Source organism: Sinocyclocheilus anshuiensis, unplaced genomic scaffold, assembly GCF_001515605.1.
Source record: "Sinocyclocheilus anshuiensis isolate Anshui unplaced genomic scaffold, SAMN03320099.WGS_v1.1 scaffold234, whole genome shotgun sequence".
Classification (NCBI taxonomy): Eukaryota; Metazoa; Chordata; class Actinopteri; order Cypriniformes; family Cyprinidae; genus Sinocyclocheilus; species Sinocyclocheilus anshuiensis.
In genome coordinates this window covers 849,820-872,608 of record NW_015544165.1, presented here as the reverse complement: position 1 = coordinate 872,608, position 22,789 = coordinate 849,820, and the positions used below count along the sequence as shown (strand labels likewise).

The following is a 22,789-nucleotide window of genomic DNA, read 5'->3' as shown; positions in this document are numbered from 1 at the left end:
CAGAATCCAGCTTAAAGGGGTCATATGATGCGATTTCGCGGAGGCCAGCCCGGGGTCGTCACATGTGGTTGCCGCAAGCCCACCCGCCGCGCCGTTCTCAAGCCTACCGGCCGCCGCTCACTTACCAAATACACAAAATAATGTTCTTTTTAGCAACATCATATGACCCCTTTAAATAGCCATTATATGTGCTGGTATAGTGTCAAACCATGCATTTATGAATCAAGTCATTGTTTACATGCATAATTTGTGTAAAAAAACAAACAACATCGGCCAGCAGAATTCTTTCTTAGTACTGCACTTGAAAATATGACAAACAAAATTAGAAATGGAGCCGAAAACATGCTTTATGCTGTCTGATATGACTGTTTATTAGGTAACTGGCCGCTAAAACAGTCGTTAGTAAACTATTGATGCATTATGGTACATTGTGACACTGACCTTCAAGATATATTGAGTGCTCCAGTTTTGACTCGGTCCTGTGGGTCACTGTCTTCTTGCCAAAAGTTAGCTTGCACGTTCACACTAGACTCTTACATAGCTGTCTGTTGATGCCTACAAGGACACAGAGAACAGTTATGGGTACATATTTTACCACCAAACCATAAACGCAAACAAAGATTTTGATGAACTTTTAAAAAAACGCCTCCCCTTCACCACTTTGACAAATCAACATTCAGTTTGTGTGCGTTTTTAATGCATCTTTTTATACCAGTGCTGTCAGCGGCTTGCATCGTACTCAGAATTTTATAAACAGCGCTGTTTCCGCAGCACAGTAACTACTTTCATTTCATTGTAAAACCTGTCAAAACTCTAATTAGATGTTTAGAGAGAAAAATACGACTTTCAATTTGCCAAAACAAACCACTCCATAAGTTAATAAAAAGGCATTATCATCCATCTTGTGCTCTTATTAGATTGTGTATTTATGCATGCTATCCTTTCAAGAGAAACAAGGGTTTGTGGGTAAAACACAAGGGGAGTGCATAGAATCTCTGAAAAAGTGATAAAAAGGAAATAAGTAGATTTATTTCGGCATCTCGAATGTTAAAGTTTTAATATGTTTTTTTTTAACCAGGTGAAGTCTGTCTCATTTCATATACCTATCAATATAAAACAGATCCCACATATACAATGAGTTATTTTTATTTATACTAAACTACTGATGCACTTTAATAAGCTTTTTGTTTTAGATAAGGGCTGAAAACAACAGAATTAAAGGCTTGAAATTCCAAATTAAAGGACAGATTAATAACCAGATGATTTTTTAGACCAGATAAATACACTAAAAACATAATAAATAAAAGTAATTATTGCAGCTGGTAATTACAATGCTAATTATATTGCTAATTAGCTTATTGTGATGTATACTGTGGATGGGGCCTTCACTACGCATCAGATGACACAGAAACAAAGTCAAAACAGACTTCAGCCTAAATGATAAGAGCACCACTGATGACAATATGTTTGTTTTAATATTATCAACTGATTGCATATTAACATTCAAATGTCCTATCGGCAACATATTCCCACTGTCCATGTGACCGTTGTAGAATGACATCATTGCAAAGACCTTTCGTCTTACAAACTGAAGAGGTTGATTAATCAGGTCCTCAAATTATTACTTCTAAAACCATCTTGGAAGATGGCCCGAATGGAGAATGAACTTGATTTAGAGTGCCAGGAAAGGGTGGATAGATTATAGTCCCCATATAATCTCCTGACCCTGGCAACTGAGGTAAATGTAGACTCAGAAACATGTAACACACATACACACCTGAATTCAACAGGAAGACTTTAAACACTGACACATATTATATATACACACTAAACTTACTGTACTCAAATCAATAGTATTAAATCAAATATCCTATTACCACAGTAGGGGGCAGTTGTGGCCTAATGGTTAGAGAATCGGACTTGTAACCAAATGATCTTGGGTTCGAGTCTCAGTACCGGCAGGGATTGTGAATGACCAGTGCTGTCTTCCACCCTCAATACCCACAACTGATGTGAGACCCTTGAGAGGGCACCGAACCCCCAACTGCTCCCCGGGCGCTGCAGCAAAAATGGCTGCCCACTGCTCTGGGTGTGTGTTCAGGGTGTGTGTGTGTGTTTGTTCACTACTCACTGCTGTGTGTGTGCACTTTGATGGGTTAAATGCAGAGCACAAATTCCGAGTATGGGACACCATACTTGGCCACACGTCATGTCACTTTTCACTTTCACATATAAATACTATATAACCTTATTGATGTTATAAATGATATAACATTATTCCTCTTCTCCTTTTGTCTGGAAAAAAATGTATGAGCATAATGCAATGACGTACATTACAGTTTTTTAAAGTAACGTAAAAAACTTTTTTAAAGGGGTCATATGATGCGATTTAAATAAATACATCAACTTCGCACTGTGGATTGCCGGATCGGCTTTCACCGTGGACGAAGTGGAGTCCAGCCCGGGGTTGCCACATGTGGTTGCCGCAAGCCCGCCGGCCTCCGCCCACTCTAGCCCTCGGCCTCCACTCTCTCTAGCCCGCCGTGTGTGACGCTGTGTTTCGTTGTGAAAGCGAAACTACTTTGTTTGGCCTTCCAAAAGAGGACACGACTAGAAATCAGTGGTTAAGTTGTATTTACAACACTGTTCCAGAACAGTTCAACCCAAATATTCAGATGTGTGCAGCGCATTTTATGGAGGACTGTTTCCTGAACCTGCAGAGTAACGTTAGCCTACAATGCATCTGTGCACAAAGGCTGTTTCTATAAAGTGGGGCAACTTTGCAGGACAGTCTGGCGCTTCTGACTCACAGCCTGTAAGTACAGTTTTTATATCTAAAGAATTTGCCACTGACGATTCAAACGCGAGTTTTGAGCAGTGTAGAGTAGCACTTGTTGTTTAGAGGACACGACTACAAATCAGTGGTTAAGTTGTATTTACAACACTGTTCCAGAACAGTTCAACCCAAATATTCAGATGTGTGCAGCGCATTTTATGGAGGACTGTTTCCTGAACCTGCAGAGTAACGTTAGCCTACAATGCATCTGTGCACAAAGGCTGTTTCTATAAAGTGGGGCAACTTTGCAGGACAGTCTGGCGCTTCTGACTCACAGCCTGTAAGTAAATTTTTTATATTTAAAGAATTTGCCACTGATGATTCAAATGCGAGTAGCACTTGTTGTTTGTCGTTTCTCCGATAACAAATGCAGACATGGTTTTATGTTCACGCGGCGCGATACGCAACGCAACGTGTAAAAAGACAGTATAAGTCATTATAATCAGTAATTATCTCCCCACTGGATGCAACAAATGCCTCGTTTGTAATGGGTTTTATTGGTGTTGTCTCAATGCGCCGGGATATGGCATCACAGTATGGCAAGGGGCGTAACAAAATCCTGACAAACATGTATCAGGGTTTCCACAAAAACATCAAGCAGCACAACTGTTTTTGACAATGATAATAATAAGATATGTTTCTTGTGCATCAAATCAGCATTTTAAAATGATTTCTGAAGGATCATGTGACAGAATGAAAACAATGGCTGCTGAAAATTCAACTTTGCCATCACTGGAATAAATTTAATAACAATAATAATAATAATAATGGTTTTATGTTTACGCGGCGTGATACGCAACGCAACGTGTAAAAAGACAGTATAAGTCATAATAATCAGTAATTATCTCCCCACTGGATGCAACAAATGCCTCGTTTGTAATGGGTTTTATTGGTGTTGTCTCGTCGCGCCGGGACATGGCATCACAGTATGGTAAGGGGCGTAACAAAATCCTGACAAAAATGTATCAGGGTTTCCACAAAAACATCAAGCAGCACAACTGTTTTTGACAATGATAATAATAAGATATGTTTCTTTTGACATTTCCGTCACACGCTTGAGGTATTCAGCCAATCACAACGCACTGGATAGCTGTCCAATCAGCGTACACCTCACTTTTCAGAATGATGAGCTTTGTAAAAATCGACGCGTTTCAGAAAGGCTGGGCATAGAGGAGAAACAATAATGTACAGTATGTAAAAAATAATGTGTTTCTTGAACCTTAAACCGCATAAACACATTGCATTACACCAAATACACAACATAATGTTCTTTTTAGCAACGTCATATGACCCCTTTAAAAAGAAGGGAGGGCTCAATAATACCAGCATTTCATAAAACAATTAATTAATCCAAGAATAAAATAAAATCACATTTTGTGACAGGAAAATTAAGTTGTCAAGTTTATATAAAAACCAAACAAACAATGACATGACAGGAACGCTTATTGCATGCTTTGAGAGTGCGATGTTTGACATAAAAATATTCACTTCATTATGCTTGAGGACGGGATGACCTGTCGTGACACGAAATGTTTTTCACTACATTTTTTAAGCATGATCTCACAAACAAAACAAAAAAAGAAAAGAAGAAAGCACACACCCAAAAAGGCACAAGAAAAACCAATCGTTCTTACTGATGTCTCGATATTAAATAAATGAACGATGATTCATTTACACATGTGTATTACTGCAGGTATGATTCACAGACAATCACACTGAATAAATTCTGTCATTGCATTGATCTGGATATTTATCTACAGATGGGGGGATCTAGTATGTATTGTGAACTTCGGGGTATATGAAGGCCCTGGCATATGAAAAGAATAAAGAGTGTATGTTTGCATTGCTAGGTAACCGTCGTGTTTAGATCCGTGGTCACCTGTTATACAGGAAAACCTTATCTAGGTTTGTCATTGTTCAATAAAACAATGAAACAATGTTTATCTTTTCAGAGGTTAATGAAAAGAGGGTGGCAAAAAAACAACAAAAACTGGCATTTTAGTTCAATAAGGAAAGGGTTAGAAAACATAACACACAGACAAGACACTGCGTCAGGAATAAGGAAAGTTAATGACAGAGTCTGTTCATCCCTCAAAATGAAAGAATGAATTTTTGGGATATCTGCTGATCTGTGCACGCAAATAACAACCTGTGACTACAGCTGCGTGGCTTAATCACAGCAATACAGGGAGGGAATATGTAACATGCCAACTTCTCATTATCAAATCCAAATTAATAATTTTCCTAACAATACACCACCTGTCTCCACCTGTGCAATCTTCAGCACATTGCGGAAAGAGAGAAATGCAGGTTTAAACACATTGGTACAGGAGTGTTGACATGGGCTTCATGATAAAAAGATCTGAACTGTTACATAAAATCTCCCTCCGTTCCCTTGCTTTTCTATGAAACCATTTCCAAAACTCAGGGTAAGGTCACAAGCATTCAACTCAGAGTCTGAACTAGAAGGGCTGGATTTTTCCCCAAACCACACTATTTATATCAAGTACCTCCCTGACTTACATCAATTATCATTGCTCTCGAACACACATGAGAAGGAACATGTGAATACCGTTTTGTGAACTTTTTGCCATGTTGATTGAGTCATTCATATCCATCGCACATACGCAACAAACAAGTTGGTTTCAATCTTTCAATTTTAAATCTTTTCTGAATGGCGGATCTGAGAGGAGAAGGGATCAAGCTTTATTCTTGCTCCAGATGTAACGTGATCATTCGTTCTTTTTATCTATTAATGATTTCAAAGGCTTCCAACCATTATTGCTTTTATTCTCTGGAATAAAACCCAGCTGCTCTCTTTGTAGTGAGTCTGTGTGGGTGTATGTGCTTTTGGTGCGACATGGAGGGGGTTGGGGAGGTAGAAGAAGAGAGAGGGAACACAAAAAAGGTTTTGTTTTTTCAACAAAAATATTCACATTTTTCACTCTACAACATATGTAACATACTAATGAGTGTTTTTACAAGCTATCTATGTGGTAAAACTAATTAGCGTGTAAGACCCTAATAAACGAATTATATAAACAAGTTATGACAGCCCACAGAAGGAGTACAATTTGGTCTATAGTTTTTAAAACATTTTAAAGCATTAGAAGCACAAATTCTGTTTTTGAAACTACTATGTAACATAAAATTAGCCTAGCCTGAAATCTAAAATCATACAACACTGGCATAAACAGCTGAACTGTTATTCAGTTCATTGCCATTCTAATGGGTACTTATTTGTTAACTTGTTTTAATGTAAAAAAAAAAAAAAATGTTTAATTCAGCTGTGCAGTTTGCAAACAATCGTTACAGGATGATTTATGATTTTCACCCTAACTTTCCTTGAAAAAAAAAATATGAAAGAAGTAACATCGTTTCAAACTTCTCTGTAGTATGTTGAAAAAAAAAATTTTTTTCAAAATTTCTACACCAACTCTAGTGTTTTTACACAAAAAAAGTATTTGTCAAGCTCAAATATGCAATTTTGGCAACTCTTAAAAAAGTTTGCTTTTTTAATGGAATTTATTTATATATTTGTACAATAATAATTATTATTATTATTTACTTAACAAATATTATATCTTAATTTTGATGTTTAGTAATGTTTACCGACATAAATTAAGTTTTCAAACTTAATTTAGTTTTGTAAGTGTTGCAAAAATTGCAAAACTCATATAAACTGAAAACTATCATTTAAAAAAATGTATTCTAAGTAAAAATATGACCTACTGTAGATGACAATCAAATTTATGGTTCAACATTGATTTTAAAAAGTCTCTGTTTTGGATTTGTGTTTTTTTTTTTTAAACACACTGTTTTGTACCTTGTTTGTGAAAAGCACCTTTTAGAGTTTGTTGTGTGCCCTTTCAAACTGTGTGCAGTTTACCTAGAAAGACAAATGTGCCCCGAATGGGTGTGAATGTGCTTGTGTACTTGTTGATTACGCATGCGAGGAGTGCCGCTGTCTTTTATTGGGAAATGTACACCCTTGGTGTGATTTATAGAAATCAGTAGTGCCCACAAAGCAGTAAAACTAATTGTTTCTTCCATTTTTAAAGTCTATCCTCCATTAAGGAATCGGTGGGCAATAAAGAGCATTTTTAATCAACCCTCTCTTGCTGATGGGTTGACGTTTGAACAGTCTCGCCTACCGTTCAATGCAAACTTTTACTGCTGAGAACAACATAGACTAAAATATTATAGGACATCTCATAAGTGACTGGGGTTTTGCAATACTTGGCACCTTTTCTCTTTTGCCTAACTTTTCTGCTATGATTTTGTGAATATATGCATTTACTGTACAGGTCATCCCTATAATATGTAACATATTATTTGGGTCATCTTGTATTGTGTAAAATAAAGATGTTCGTCAGCTAATCCTGGCATCATTGGGAAACATGTGACTCACTGAGTATTTCAAAACTGCTAAATGTAAATTTTTCCAAAATAAGAGGGATTATACAAAATGCATGTTATTTTTTTTTATTTAGTATTGACCTGAATAAGATATTTCACATAAAAGACGTTTACATATAGTCCACAAGAGAAAATAATAGTTGAATTTATAAAAATGTTCAAAAGTTTACATACGCTTGATTCTAAATACTAATAAGTCCCTTGTTTGTCCAGAACAGTTAAACTGCCCGCTGTTCTTTAGAAAAATCATTCAGGTCCCACAAATGTTTTGGTTTTCCAGCATCTTTTGCATATTTGAACCCTTTCCAACAATGACTGTATGATTTTGAGGTCACTGATGCTCCAGAAGGAAAAATGATGCATAAAGACCCAGGGGTGTAAACTAATCATACAGTCATTGTTGGAAAGCACTCAAAAACGCAAAATATGCTGGAAAACAAAATAATTTTTGGGGCCTGAAGGATTTTTCTGAAGAACAGCAGGCAGTTTAACTGTTCAGGACAAACAAGGTAATCAAGAACAACTATCACAAAACAAAACAAAAAAAAAACAGCTGTGGATCATTCAGGTAAGAACACAGTGTTAAGAATAAAAAATATAAATATAAATGTGTGTATATATATATATATATATATATATAGTTTACATACGCTTGATTCTAAATACTAATAAGTCCCTTGTTTGTCCAGAACAGTTAAACTGCCCGCTGTTCTTTAGAAAAATCATTCAGGTCCCACAAATGTTTTGGTTTTCCAGCATCTTTTGCATATTTGAACCCTTTCCAACAATGACTGTATGATTTTGAGGTCACTGATGCTCCAGAAGGAAAAATGATGCATAAAGACCCAGGGGTGTAAACTAATCATACAGTCATTGTTGGAAAGCACTCAAAAACGCAAAATATGCTGGAAAACAAAATAATTTTTGGGGCCTGAAGGATTTTTCTGAAGAACAGCAGGCAGTTTAACTGTCACACACACACGCACACACACACACACATACACACACACACATACACACACACACATACACATACATATACACACATACACATACACATACATATACACACATACATATACACACACACATAATTATTCATACAAGCCGATGCAGGGATGCAAGCATGATGGCTGCTTGGAGCCTAAAAGTGGCATATTAATGTAGCTGTGCATCTCTTTCATCCCACAGAATCTGTCCTGCATTATAAACCACTTTAAAAGCGAGCATGAGTGAGCGGAAGCGCCCTTCTCCTACCCCGCACTCCCAAACGGACTCTGACTTTCTCACCACAGAATTCCACCTGGCCCACCTTTGCCCACCGGCTAGCAGTGCCACAGTAAATCCTGGAGCTATAGCTGGAGCGCAGGCTTAAGTAATTAATAAAAGCTCCATTACATGCCTTGTGGCCGTTGTTTGCTATTTCAACACTCCATTTGTGCCACGATTACAGTCATTATCAGCCAGCGCCATTAATTCAGCCACCGATGCCGGAACTGCATACTAATAAATTGGGCTCTAAAATTTTTTACCTTTCAAGGAGTTGGTGCTGGAGCGGAGCCAGGAAGTGCCACTCCTGATTAGGAGTCTTCTACTGACTCTGAAAGGTCCCTTTGAATAGGGGCTGCTGCATCTTTGGAGATAGTTCACCCCTCCCCCGATTATTCCCTTCCCCTCCAAAATGAATCTTTATTAAGCTTAAATCCTAAATAAAATGAAATTAGCAGACTGCAAAATATTGCTTTCTTTTCTGCACATATTCCCTGGTGCCTCCATGCAAATTATAATGCTTATTTATGTAAATTAGGTGTCGTCTTTAATTAGTTTTGCTTGAAGGCATTAAAATACATGTATTCTCTCCCCAAAATATTATTTGTTTTGTTGCTCTCTTCAGTTGAGTTCAAAATGACTTATTATGCTGACTAAAAAGCTTTATTAATTTCAGCGTTTTTTTTCCTCCCCTGACTTTCAGAGTATTATCTTCTCCTCCCACTGTGTGGGAGCAGCGCTTAGCGTTTAGCTTTTAGCTGTGTAATGGAGAGGTTTCCTCAGGCTCTCTCTGCTGTGAAGTGGATACAAGGCTGTCTGAGAGTCCCTGCAGACAACAGACGGCCCTCTCATGGGACAGCACGCTTCTCAGGCTAAGACCCCTATTCCTTAACCTCCTACAGTATAGTGTGTGAGCGCATATATCAATATACGTCATTATTCATTTAAAAACTATATATAATGTGTTTATACTATATACTCTCTCTCTCGCTCTCTCTCTCTCTCTCTCTCTATATATATATATATAGCTTTTGTTAATATTTTGCATTAGATTGTATTTTTTAATTTTTAAAGTTTTTAATTTAAATTTTAGTTAAAGTTTAAATAATTTTGTTGCATTTTGCAAGTTTTTATGTCTATATAGTTTTTTGTTTTGTTTTGTTTTGTTTTTAGTTTACTTGGTTTTAGTTATTTAAGAACTTAAGTTATAAAATAGTTAACTTATAACAGTTAAAAGATAAAAGTTTTAGTTAATTAATAATAACCTTGATATGCATGTGATTAATTTTTGTACAAAAGAGTACTGTGGTTACACCATAGCATAGTGATGGTAACATATAGCAATACCATGGTACCATGGTAGATACAGAACAGTACTGAATTATTACCATTTGCATGAATAATAAAAATAATACAATACAAATGCAATACAAAAAAATAATTCATGTCTAAAAGAATTGAATAATGGAGTTACATAGGAAATTCTCAAAAAAAAAAGATGAATTTTGAAAAAAAAAATATGAGTTACACGTTGCAAAGTCAAACGAGCATCACAGCTAAATTTGCCGCATTTTAACTAACCATTAGGCCACGGGTCCCAGTTGTGCTGTCTATCACTATTGTTCCCACTGATGACGCTATTTATTTCCATGTGCTGTCTGCATTGTTTTAACTCCTAATTCATTAAAAGAATTATGCAATTGAGGTAACGGCACAAAACATAACTGAGCGCTGAACGCAATTTGCTCCCCGCAATTCCTCATCTTCCAGGCCAGTTCAGGGTGCTAGCTTTTGGAGGATGACTTCATTTAAATACTCACTGTGCAGCGGTATACCACCAGCGTAAACCGGATTATGGGTGTTTAGCAAATAGGATACAGGTTTTTGTGATGAAATACCACGTAAAAAAGTGAATTTGCCCCAAGTGTCCTGTAGCTTGTCAAACTGCTAAGAATGACTTCCGTTGGCACTGTATGTTGTGGACCCCCCCCCCCAATACACTTAATGAAAGCCGCATGCATGCATTGTGTCATCAATCAAATGTTAATACCAATGTAAATTCACATGCATTGTCAGCTCTCGCCACACGCCTCTAAACTGAGGTGCAATGACCTCTTAAACGACTTTCAGACAGCTTTTTGCCTTATTTTAATATTTGTTTAAAAGGATTTTCAGTGTTACAGTAAATCTCCCTCTTGACACGGTTTTTATGCATTTGCAGTTGATTTACAACACAATGTTGAGTGGCTATCGAGCAGAAACCCGCTGTGAGTCACGGCCAAAGGTGCCGGAACTGATGCAGTCAAAGAAATACACACTGTCATACACTCCGCTCAGCTGACACAAAAGGTTAAAAAGAAACATGAGCCACAAACAACGAGCATTGGTCAATATTACATCAATATCCTTTGAGTCCTCAATGGACTGAAAAGACTGAAATGGCATATTTTATGAAGTTAATACCCCTCAATACCCAATTCACACACATATAAACTCACATACGCACAAACACACCAGCATGATTTATAGTAAGGAAGCTGAGGTCATTATAACGTTTTTATTATTACTGTTCTTTCAAGGCTAATGCTACAATAGATTTTTGCATGATTGATGCTTCCCAATAAACATTAGGAAGATTCCATTAACTTAGCAGAGAGGAGCTAAATGGCGTCACTTTGATTATAGCTGCATTCCTTTCAATGCTTTTTGATTAAAAATATAATATCAATATCACATTTTTTTTAAACGAATTCATGATGTTCGGATCTGACTTCAAAAAAACCCCATCAAATCTCTTCTGCCAACTCATGCAACTGATCGTAATTGAGGTCGCCATATAAATCATTATGTTTCTGGAAGTCACTTCTGAAACAATCCTTGGGTTAAATGATGACAGAAACGGTCCTTCCAGTAAATCAAGTGACTTTGAAGTTCTGGTCATAGCTCGGCTATTGTAAAGCACAGTTTCTGTAATACAAGCTCTTAAAGGGACAGTTCACCCAAAAATGAAAATCAAATTCTCATTATTTACACACGCTGTTCCAAACCAGTACAACCTTTTTTCTTCAGCGGAATGCAAAAGGTGAATTTCTGAAGAATTTCCTGGCTACTCTTTTCAATATAGTCAAAGTAAATGAGAATTGCGACTGTTAAATGTCAAAAAGGACCATAAAATTATCTTAAAGTTTGACCTGTGCATTATATTCCAAGTCTTGTGAAGCTGTACAATAGCTTTATCTGATGAACATAATGAAATTTAAGTCATTATTCAATCCAGAGCTTAATCCAGAGTCAGTGAGTCGAACTCAAGAAATCAAATCATTATTGAATCATTCAGCCTGTTTTTGTGAACTGTTTCATTGAAAAGATTTGATTCAAAAGAACAATTCATTCATCAGTCATTGCTAACGTTCAAAAACATGCTAAGTGAAGATCACAAATCATGTCAACGTTTTTAGAGAACAACTTTTCGGCCTTTTCCTTGCACCGATCTATCGTTAGACTTCGGAAGACTTGGATTATAGCACATGGACCCTTCTCTGATACTTTTATGATGCTTTTGAAAGCTTGAGAGCTTGAATGCCTGTTCATTGTAAAAAGCATGTAAAACAGTCCAAATTTGTGTTACACGGAAAAAAGAAACTTCATACATGGTTAAAACAACATGAGGGTGAGGAAATGATGACAGAATAGTCATTGTTACGTGAACTAAACCTTTAAACTACAATACAGAAGCATTTCAGTATGAAAGAATGTGGTAACAATATGCTGAAACTTCAATCAGTACAGAGGAAATTCCACTTGTAATGAGAAGGAACTGGTTTGAACTGTTGTCCTCCAGTTGTGCTTGTGCTGTTATCATGGTCCTGAGCCTCAACATCCATTTCACTCTCCCAACAAATCTGCGAGCAAAATGCTCCTGGCACGGACCTGATTGGCTAATTGAAATCTTATGTGATGCCCTCATGGGAACAGTGGTGGTGATCTCTCTCTCTCTCCCTTCGCCTAGTGGCCTTTGCAGGAAACAAGTTCACAGTGAACAGCACGAGTGACACCCATAACACCTTCTGCCAATTATTCACTGTGTGACCCACAACTAGAGAACTAGAGATCTGTCTCCCAATATATGGTCATAAACATGCAAGCCCAGCCTTAAAATTATACACGTGTCTGTGCGCGTGTGTGTGTTTCTGCCTCTCATGCCCTGGCAATACACTGGTGCTTACGGAAACTGAGCCAAATGATCTTTTGCCCAAAGTGCTAATTTGTCACAGCTGTGTGCGCAGAACTATTATTAACTGAAACGTAAACTAGAAGCTATGTCTCACAACAACATGATTCTGCAATAAAAACACATTTTAGAACTTGATCTGGCAAAAAACTTGGAGATATATTTATAGGTTGTTACAGGAGTATGGCATTTTTCCATTTGATCTGTGGAAAAACAAATCGGAACAAAACACCTGGTTTTACCTTAGGCTTAGCATTATAATAATCCTAATAAAACTATTTGCAAGTCCACAAAGTAAATTTTCCACAAGACATAATACAATCTAGTAAAATCACAAATTCATTGGTGAAAAAGAGGTGCAATACAAATGAACATTAAACTTACTTTTTTTAGTGGTACTAAGCCAGTTAATTTCTCATCTTATCAGATGAAGAGATGTCGAAAAATAGAACGCTAGTGAAAAATGCAGCTATTTTTCAGTTTTCAAATTTAATAGAAAAACAAATTATACTATCAGCATGGCAATTTTTTTATAGAAAAGCTGATTGTTTGATTTGATCCAAATCTTAAATCCAATTTTGATTTTATTTTTTTCTTCTTTAATCATAAGACTTTTTTTTTTTTACCTCACCGCATATCTGGCTTGACTCAACTGCTCCAACTGCATTCATTTGAGTCTTTTGTCTTTTTTGTTGCAATTTAGCTAGAAAAACAAGTCCTGCAGGAAACTGTAAGTTACAAGTGTTATGTTCATGGTTTATAAATTAAAAAAAACACACCTTTGAATGTGCATCCAATCAAAGGACAGAAAAGATCTGGAATGTGCACTTTTAGATCTATTTTCAGCCCATTTTCAAGAGTCTGTCGACATAAAATGCTAAAAATGAAAGCCAAAACGGAGAGCGAGGGCTTATTTCATGTGGGCTGCATGGTTAGGCAGCACTATTGGACGTGAAATGTTATCTCTGAAGCCTCATGTTTCAAAGCCTGCAGGGCCCATCTCCCCTTGCCGAGTACACGGACACGCAAGAAATGCTTTCTGTCCCAGAATTTCACAAATGTCCAGTTGAATCCTCATCACTTGTTTGTGCGCACTGAGGCCAATCAGTCTAGATGAGAGAATTAAATAAATGAACTCAGTTCAGGTCACGCCAGGAAAGTCCCATGTAATCCACTGAGGGGTTTTTTCTTCCACAACATTTTCTGACATGACAGATATAATTATTCTAATAAAACTGTGCCTGAGACAAACAATGCTATATTCCCTAGGTACACAGCAAAGTAAGGATGCATGCCAGTTTTTTTTCCTGTTTCCACCACTGGCTAACCTGTGTCAGCTATGGCACAAATTCACACGTTTTTATATCTTGACACACACACAAGCAATTGCAATATTTTGTGATTTTATATTTGAGCTTAAAGGGATAGTTCACCCAAACATTCACTGAATATCCTGTCATCATTTACTCTCCCTCATGTCGTTCCAAACCTGTATGATTTTTGTTCTTCCCTGAAACACAACTGAAGATGTTCTGAAAAAATGTTGCAGTTTTTGTTCATACAATTACAGTCAATGGGGTCCAAAATTCTTCGAAGGAGGAAAATCATACAGGATTAGAACGACATGAGGGTGAGTAAATTAGTTTTCATTCATAACTCTTCATCATCTCTTTAAATGTAAAGTGTGCAATTACGGTGCCAGTAGTGCCAACAAACGGAATTGCAAAAATGACGATGTTGTCAAATGTTGTCAAACAGGCTGTTGTCAGTCGTTGGTCAGTAAATAGGTAGCCACACTCAAAACTCAAACCATTGGTTGAGCTAACTTTGCTGTGTGGGATTGGTTGAGATGTACAAACATAGCGATATTATATAGTGCCACAAAGCTACAGTATTTACATCTGTCAGGGAAATTAACCTACAAAATGTCTTATAGTCAGCTGAGAAAGCATTTTAAATTAACAAAATATAACATCAATTATCACCTTTATCATTCTTGCAAATATAAATATATAAATATCACCTTTAATTCTATTTTTACATTTTTCTGATTCAGGAACAAGTACATTTTCAAAGAGCTAAGAGATTTGAAAAGAAAGCTGGTGGATTTGTTAATAGAAAAAAAAAACAATTGCACAGCTAAATGAATTTAATTTAAATTTTGTTTAAATCTTGTTTGGCAAAAGCTATTTGAAATCTATAGACTACCTATATACAGTAATTTACCACTGTGTAATTTTAGAATACAGTTGTTTGTCAGTCTCATTTCAAGCAGCAGGAAGGATAAAGATCTTTGATAACCGCACACCTTTCATTTTTTTAGAAATCCCTGCACTGCCGCACCTAGGCTTTTATTCTTTAAACATCCCCTTATAAGTCCAAACTGCACCGCATGGAATCGGATACACCTACAGAGGGAAATAAAAATAGAGAAAAGTGAACTCCAGGCTAAATTTTAAAAGGAACGAAATATCACACTCCTTTGATGGCAAAGTAAAAACAAAAGACTGTAGGATATGTTCTGAAGCAGACCGAACATAAATCCACACAGAGACATCTCCAGCATTTGACAGTCTTCATCGAGTCTCTTTTAATAATTTTTTTACAATTTTCTTTTCCCTTTACTGTTACGAAGACAATCGGCTGTCTTTTTGAAAACATGCATGCCAGCCAAGGATGTACACATTTCCCATCAGTCTGTGAAGCCCACCGAGCAGAGAAGTGCAAATTCAGGGGAACCCTAAAACTGTTGGTGATTCAGGTGCCTGAGGCATGACATGACAAAACAGCATAATAATCTAGGTTACTGTTTTGTTTTTTTTCCCTAGCATACAGAGTATACAGTATAAATAGTATATATTATATAGTATAAACACAAAAGTACTGACAAACTGTGTCATTTCTTTTTATTTGTGGTGAGCGCATAAGAGACGAAATGCATAATGCAAACTCTTAACAATCATTTTCATGAAAAAAAAAAAGAAGAAGAAAAAAAACCCCCACAGCTTTCCTAACCACAACAATTTGATCGAAAACAAAACGTCTGTCAGGCTGGCGAAAGAGAAGCATGCTGGTTCTGGAATGGCCTGTGAAAAGTCATAAAAATATTTTCCTTTTTATTTAATGTCACCCATAACTCATTGCAAGGAAAAGCTAATCAATAGCACCTTAATGAAAACTTGAGCCATATTTTATTTTGCAGCAGAGAAGGCCAGGATCAGCATTTGTTGCCTTGTTGTGCTGGGTCTGGCCCCGGGGCTGTTAGACAGATGTGCATCACGCTCGCAGATACCTTAAATATTTGCTGCCTTCTCCTAGAAATGCTTTATCAACACACCAAGCAGAAGGAGTGGGAATTTCTATGCAGAGAGCGCCATTAGAAAAACAACAGCCACAACAGTGAGTCTATATTTCATCATTTCAGCTCTGTCATCGCCACAGTCATTGATTTAATACGTGAGAAGAAGGAAGAGTGAAAGGTTATGACTTCTACACTTTAAAATATTCCACCTACATTGATATCACGGCTATCCCACGAACCCTTTTGTTTCATCCCAAATCAGCATAAAAGCCAATATCTCTCACATCTCATATATCTTCGTGGCTCACAGCCATTCAATCTCATGTTTAGAAGAAAGAAGAAAAAAATAAACATCCACAGCCAAGATCCCATATGCTTTTGATTTATTTTTATATGACAATAAACCCAATTACACATCATTATCACAAATTATAAAACATATTGAGCATTTGCTCAAATCAATACACCGCAAATCAGCAGACAAGCTCAAATTTGCCAGTAAATAAGAATGACTGACATATGGAATTGCCAAATTCCATTATGACAACATTCAAGAATTATTCTTTTAAGAATTAATTATTTTCTACAAAACCAAACGATTTGCAACTGTAAATAATTATTCAAGAATATAATGCTGAAAAAATAAGCATTTATATACCTGATTATTGTTTTTTGTTTTTTCTTTACTTGTTACTCTGAGGTTCTAACAACTCTCATACTATACACTTTTTTTTTTTTTGTAAATAAATATTAAAATAGTATGTTTTAGAAAAAATACTATTTCAGCCTTTGTTTAAAAATTATGTTTAATTAAATGTGGTCTTGCCATTTATTTGTATTATTTGTGACATTTACTAGCAATTTCTGAGTGAAAACGGTTTCGGTCATTTTTTTCCCAGTGTATTGAATCTCGATGCTGCTTTTCTACAATACACTTCAATTTTTCACATCAAACCAATAAGCTGAATTAATGCTTTTTTTATATCAATTAAGCCTACACTCAAAAAAGTGTTCAGCCCCATTTACATTTACCCAGCATGCACTGGGATGTGAATAATTAATATGGTTACACTGTTTGAAGGTTTGCAGTTACATATTTTCATACTTCTTGCAAAACTTCATAAAATCCTACAGTATATTCTTGATCCCTCACACACTAAGAGGAAGCTCAGACAGCATCCACACAGAACAACGAGGATCAGCTCAGTCATTGAGACTGAGACAACAATTATTCATCAAAGGGGAAAATAATAACTCAAAGGTCAAGTCATAAAAAAATCAATATCAGGCCTGTCTCAACGCTCTGAGTCACAAGAGTCACATTGTGTTAACCAAAAGAGAGCTCTCCCAACACGGAGAGCTAAAGGAGCTGTGGAAGGTGTGTCGGAGTACCTTCACATCGTATCAGAAGATGGCAAAATCACCTCTGTGTTACTGTGTCCATTATGTGTACCCACCAGTTCCCACCTGAATATCAAACAGCAAATTTATCCAATTTATATCCTCGGAACGGTACCTGAGAGATTACCAAGCAATCAGCTAATATTGTATTTTATTCTGTTCTTTCGTTTAAATCATTTCCACCATTTAGAAGTAGTTTTCTTTCAAATGAGTAGCCCATTCATGCAGCGCGGGCCTGCGGAGAACTGTCCAACAGTGAGACGTCATTTGCATAGATTTGCATTGTCAGGATGCAGTGAAAACGCACACACACACACACACACACACACACACACACACACTGCTGCCTTAGAGCCAGTGGAGGACTCATCAACCAGCGAAAGAAGTGGCATTACAAATTTTTTATGCAAGTAAACAGATGTCTGTTCGTATTGTGAAAGAGAAAATAAGTTTTCAGTGCTTGTGAAAATGCTAGTTAATTATCAGCTACATTTATAAGGGGACTGTGCCTATAAAATCATAAAAAACAAATGATTGTAAAACAGACATAATGTCCTTGTGCGTCTGTCTGGGCCGTTTCCTCCAAACAAATTATATATTTTCACATATTCACACTTCATATTGCTACATTTTCTCATCTATTTTATTCTCTGCTAAAGATTCTATACCGAAATAAAAACAAGAAATTAGTTTTTATTAGAATATTTAGTTTTATATTTGTTTTGCGTTCAACACAAATTTGTTTAATGTCTTTTTATGTCAGAAAATAAGGACGTTTGGGGCTACACTGTAAAAAATAATAATAATTTTTATTTTGGTAGACATAACTAGTTTTTTATAAATTGTCCAGACAACAAGAAAATGTAAGTTTATTGGCCCTCAACTAAGCTGAAAGTTCAATGAACTAGTATAACTGTTGTTTCAACTCAAAAACGCATGTTGAAACAACTACATCACACCGGAAAAAAAAGATTTGACTCAACAAATTGTTTTTTACATTGTAGTTTTTATTTTTATTTTTATAAAAGGTTCATTTATTAAATATTTTTGTTTATAAAAGTGTTTTATTAAAGTATTTTATTTCATTTAATGTTCTTTTTTTATGGTTTTATTTTTTGTTTCAGTTTTAGTTTAGTTAACTCAGTTTCATGGCAGATTCCATTGTGACAATATACCCAACTTACAGGTCAATGTGTCCTAAGAGACAGCAAAAAAGTTTGACAACTAGGCTTGGTCTTCCTCATATTCTTAACTAAAAAATATATAAAACTGATTTCTTTTTTCAGCAGTATTCAGTGGTCAAAGTTAACACACATACAATAAACAACAATGAACTGGCCTATACATGTGAATCAGTTAAACTACCACAACATTCTCTGGGGGGAAAAAAAAAAGCTGTGACAGTGTGACCAGAAACCAGAAACTGACTAAAAAGTTTGCCATCCAAAAGTGCGAGATTTAGGGATTTCACAATTTCAAAGTTGCTTTTCTATACATATAATGCAAGAAAACCTTAACACCAAACCTGCAAGGCAGTGCTGTGGGGTTACAGCAGACACTGAGATGACTGAGGACTGAGGAGTTTCAGTCCGCTAAAAAATTTACGTTTGGGAGAACGTTCATATTTCAGCAGGACAATGATATCAGACACAAGGGCAAAGTAACAATTAAATGACTCAAGAACAGAAAGGCGAATAACCTTAAATGGGCCTTTGTAGTACTTTGTAGAACCTTTGTAGTACTATCTGACACTATAAACATTTTTAACAAGAATAGACTTACCAAAAATGTTTCCTAACAATTTTACATTTAAAAGGTACATTTAAAATTTAACTTTTTTGTTTTTGTTTCAATGCTTTAAAATAAAGTATCAGAGAAAAAAAAATTAAGGTGGGACATGTGATTCAGTAAAATGAGAAAATTGGTTAAGGTCTGAATACTGAATGTAGGCATTTGGTGTGACCACTGATATTCAAATAGTTTGTCAAGTCAAAATATCACAGCAGTGCCCCCTTTAACACTAAAGCTCTGCCCTGGAGGAGCTCAGCCAGCAGTCTGTACTGTAACGTATGATTGCGGAACACAAAAAGAATGATGTTTTGTTTTCTCTGTTTCTCCGTCTCTCTGCCAGTTTTTGCTCTGGAGGCAGCTCCTGTTTATGCACATCCCTCAGGCCATTTGTTTGTAGCACTTCCTGGTCCCAGAGTGGCATGCATAATGCAGGAATGAAAATGTTAACAGTGGCAAATAAAATCGGCAAGGTGCCCCCACAAATCAGGGCAGTTGAGAAGCACATTTAATCATCCGTACATAGGGAGGCGCTGCGATTTATTGTGGCATTTCTGAGAAGATCAGGACCCCATTTTTCCAGGGCCTTCCCAAGCCATTCGCCTTCGCCTCCCTCCCATCGGATTCACATCAAGAGAGATCTTCTGCACTCACTCAACCAATGGTGCAAAACTGATGTCGCTCTTTGTAAATGTATATGTGGTTGCTCTTTTGTGTTTTATATTAAAGGGGTCCTATTATGCTCTTTTACAAAGTCTTGATTTTGTTTTGGGGGTGTACTAGAACATGCTCTCATGCTTGGTGGTTCGAAAAACGCATTATTTTTCACATAATTTACATTATTAAAATACCTTTCTCCCCATCCTGGCACAAACGGCTCGATTAGTTCCGGCTTTGATGAAGGTCCGCCTTCCGAAAAACAAAATGTGTTGTGATTGGTTAGCTGTCCCAGTGCGTTGTGATTGGCGAACAGCTTAGACGGTGTTTCAGTACTGCCCCGCCCCTTGCTCCATCTTTCAACAAAAGCTTTTTGGCGAATCCGGCAGGCACTTTACTCCCTCATGTTGTGGAAGCTGTCCTCAGTAAAATGCACAGCACACAATAGCAAATTGGGGTTATAATGCTCAGGGACAGAGTTAAAAAATTAATTGCAACCACTGTTTCCTGACATCATCCGCTTTCGGAAGCCCAAACAAAGACGTTTGGGCACGGAGGTGAAAAAAACAGCATTTCAGGCAGTCACGCGCCGGACGAGAAGCGCAGCTTCGCGTTGCGCCACATCTTGAAATTTAAACTACATTATTTTCTATGAGTGTAGGCACACCGTTCGGCATCTGTCCGTGGCGCCCAGCTACGTCGTGTTGTACACAAAATCTGAGCGCACGGATTGGAAATTCGTGGGTACGGTTTATTAATCCGTGGGCACGATTTGTTAAACCGAGGGAACAGTTTAAGAATTCGTGAGTACGGTTAATAAACCGAGGGGACGGATTGCAAAACCGTCGCCACGGATTGTTATTTTTTCTCCTACAGGTGACTTCCCGGGCTCAACAAAGTTGTTCATTAGCCTAAATTTTACAGTTTACAGTTACTAAGCAATGTGGTGATTTGCACATTAATGTACAATGAGTGGTCACATGATAATAATTAATAATAAGTGAACAATAAAATCATACATTTTGTTAGTAAAAACAATTAAAAAGTTACAAATTAAAAAAAGATTTATTGCAGTCATAAAAATAACTATATATAATTGTAATATTATATTTTTAAAATCTATAATATAAATATTAATTAGTAATCATATAAAATAATATGTAAAGATTTTAAACAGTTAAATGTTGTGAAAAATTGTACAAAAAAACTGAATTAAAAAAAGCCAAACTCTTTAGATATTGTGTAAAGTATTGCCCATTTAGTTTGAGATTTAAGTAAACATAAAACTATTAATAACCATTTAATTAAAATAAAGCTGAAATAAAATAAAATATAAATGAAAATGTAATTAAAAATTTAAAAATGTGGCATTAGCAAATAAAAAATAAAATAAAATAAAGAATATGTAATTACTAAAACTGGAATAAAAATAAATTGAAGCTAAAGAGAATTTAAAAAAATGACAAAAGCACATAACAAAATTACTGAAACTAAAATATAAAAAAACTGAAAAATATAAAACCTTATTATAATATAAACTGAAAATATAAAAATGTAAACTGAAAATATACAAATAAATTATAATTCAAAATATATCATAAAAACTATAATAGTATATAAATAATACTAAAAATAAATAAATATATGAATTATACTAAAATACAATGGCTTTGTTTAGAATAAATGCAATCAAAGTTCAAAACACTGTAAAAATCCACAAAGTGCTTGATGTAAAAACACAGTGAAGCTGTAACATGATCAAGGCCCAGTGCAACTGCAACTGAAGACACACACAAGTTGCTGCACCATATGGTGGTGTCAGAAAAATAAATGATTTAAAAAATTTATGTGCGGAGCACACGAGCGATCACAGAAATACCAACACAAGGTCCCTCATGCTTAACCCTGCTAATCAGGACCTCAGGGGGGAGTTTGTGGCGAGATACGGCAGTGCTGCTCTAACTGAATTGAAGACCACTTTGGCATTTGGGCGGAAGGACCGGCAGCTGTCTCCAGATATACGGACAGCGGCGCTCATAGTGATACAATCGCCAGCGCCTTTCAGCACTTCCTGCGCATGAGACAGGCTAATCAAATGAGACGAGGCGAAAGCTGCCCGAGCTTTTAGTCCTGCATCCCGAAGCCCACCCTAAACCAACATTAAATCCATCCTCCCTCCCTCCTCATTTCTTATTGTCTACCCCCAAGGTGCACTTGGTATAGCATGAGTCATTACTGTTTAAGTCTGTAGACCAGGAACACAAGCTGGTGGCAAGGTTACAGCCAGGAAGATGAGGGACACTCGTATTCTGCCAAGCCGACAAAAAACTTGAAGAGGGCTTGGAGTGAGAAGGCACGCTCTGCTGACAAGGCAGCCGTCACCTCTCTGCGACTGGAAAGACTGATGCACCCGGACAGCGCTGGATAGCTCCGCACATAGAGGGGGTCAGTATAGGAAATACAGCTGCCACCCTATGGGACCAACCAGTCAGACAACCACACTGTTAACGCCATGGAATCAGCTTTAGATCAATGGCACATGGGAAAATATTGGCAAAACAAATGCTCTCTGCTGGAGGGGGATGGTTGCATTATGTAGTAGATGTTGGTGAGATAGTGGTGTCCAACAGCCTGAGAACACTTGTGAAAATGCTTCTATTTTGCATGTATTTTAGTATTATTACATATTTTTGTTCATTGCAAGTGAGAAAACTTTTTGAACAATGCAGCGCACATTCCGCCACAGAATAAAAAATAAAAAGAGGGAACTGCAACTTTTTATCTCACAATTCAGATATAAACCCAGAATTATGACTTCATTCTCATAATTGAAAGAGTTTACATGAAAAAGAGTTTACATCTCACAATTCTGAGGTTTCTTCTTCTC

The 22,789-nt window shown here is 36.6% G+C and overlaps 1 long non-coding RNA gene across 1 annotated transcript in view; it reads right to left on the bottom strand.

Moving 5' to 3' along the window:
- Nucleotides 1–440: 440 nt before the first annotated feature.
- LOC107695783 (uncharacterized) overlaps nt 441–22,789 on the bottom strand; it is a 41,259-nt gene continuing 18,910 nt past the window's right edge. Inside the window, exon 3 of the long non-coding RNA XR_001635033.1 lies at nt 441–555. This is a non-coding gene — a long non-coding RNA (uncharacterized LOC107695783). The remainder of the gene's footprint in view (nt 556–22,789) is intronic.